The sequence below is a fragment of the Malaclemys terrapin genome, unplaced genomic scaffold (genome assembly GCF_027887155.1).
Source record: "Malaclemys terrapin pileata isolate rMalTer1 unplaced genomic scaffold, rMalTer1.hap1 scaffold_115, whole genome shotgun sequence".
Classification (NCBI taxonomy): domain Eukaryota; kingdom Metazoa; phylum Chordata; order Testudines; family Emydidae; genus Malaclemys; species Malaclemys terrapin.
Genome location: NW_026530203.1, coordinates 21,110 through 22,500, shown reverse-complemented (window position 1 = coordinate 22,500; position 1,391 = coordinate 21,110). Strand labels below are relative to the sequence as shown.

Sequence of the window (1,391 nt, the reverse complement as noted above, 5' to 3'; positions counted from 1 at the left end):
CTGGGCTCACCCTCCCCGGCCGCAGCGAGGGACATCCTCCCGGCCGACAGGATCGGGCCCCTGGAAGTCTGGGGGGGGGGGGGGAAATCCGCCTCACGCCTCCGAGGAGGGCTGCCCGGGCGGGCCGGGCCCCGGAGCTCGGAAAAAAAAAAAAAAAACACCCCAAAAAAGGATCGGGCCCACTAGAGACATGGACCAGGCCGCCCTGGGCTCACCCTCCCCGGCCGCAGCGAGGGACTGCCTCCCGGCCGACTGGATCGGGCCCCTGGAAGTCTGGAAAAAAGAATGGAACCTGACGCCTCCGAGGAGGGGGCGCCCAGGGAAGGAGGGAGATCCGGGTCGACCTGGTGACCGGACGGGAAAGCGGCCACCGGGCGTGCCCGTTCAAACCTAGGGGTTGACCTGGCGGCCGGAAAGCAAACCGGCCACTGGCTAGCCCCGTCGGCAACCTACGGGTTGACCTGGTGGCCGGGAAGCGAACCGGCCAGCAGGTGAACCCGTTCGATTCCACGGGTTGACCTGGTGCCCGGGAGGGGACTCTGAAAAATGTTCAGCCCTTTCGGCTCGGGGTTGACCTGGTGGCCGAGAGGGGACTCGGACGGCAGGCAAGCCGCCCTGGCCTCACCCACCCCGGCCGCAGCGAGGGACTGCCTCCCGGCCGACTGGATCGGGCCCCTGGAAGTCTGGGGGGAAAAAGAAAATGGAACCTGACGCCTCCGAGGAGGGGGCGCCCAGGGAAGGAGGGAGATCCGGGTTGACCTGGTGACCGGACGGGAAAGCGGCCACCGGGCGTGCCCGTTCAAACCTACGGGTTGACCTGGTGGCCGGGAAGCGAACCGGCCAGCAGGCGAACCCGTTCGATTCCATGGGTTGACCTGGTGCCCGGGAGGGGACTCTGAAAAATTTTCAGCCCTTTCGGCTCGGGGTTGACCTGGTGGCCGAGAGGGGACTCGGACGGCAGGCAAGCCGCCCTGGGCTCACCCTCCCCGGCCGCAGCGAGGGACTGCCCCCCACCCACCCACCCCCCCCCCCGGCTGACAGGATCAGGGCGCACTGGATGTCCGGGACAATATTTTCCCCGACGCCGGGGAGGGCGGGCGGGCGGAGGGGCTCTGGCGGCCAGCCCGGGCCCCGGAGCTCGAGAAGGAAAAAAGGACCGGGCCCGCGAGAGACGGGGGCCCTGCCGCAGGGGGGCAGTCCGACCGGGGCTCACCGTGCGGCAGGCCCGGGCGTCGGCAGGGGAAAGCGGGCGAGGAGGCGCGGGGGCCGGGTGCCTACGGCCATACCGGACCGAACGCCCCCGATCCCGTCCGATCTCGGAAGGTAAACCGTCCCGGGCCTGGCTAGTACTTGGATGGGTGACCGCCTGGGAATCCCAGGTGCCGTAGGCA

The 1,391-nt window shown here is 69.4% G+C and overlaps 1 non-coding gene across 1 annotated transcript; it reads left to right on the top strand.

The window, feature by feature from the left end:
• Positions 1-1,272: 1,272 nt before the first annotated feature.
• On the top strand, positions 1,273-1,391 carry LOC128829728 (5S ribosomal RNA). The gene has a single exon (XR_008443434.1). It is a non-coding gene; the product is annotated as a 5S ribosomal RNA (ribosomal RNA).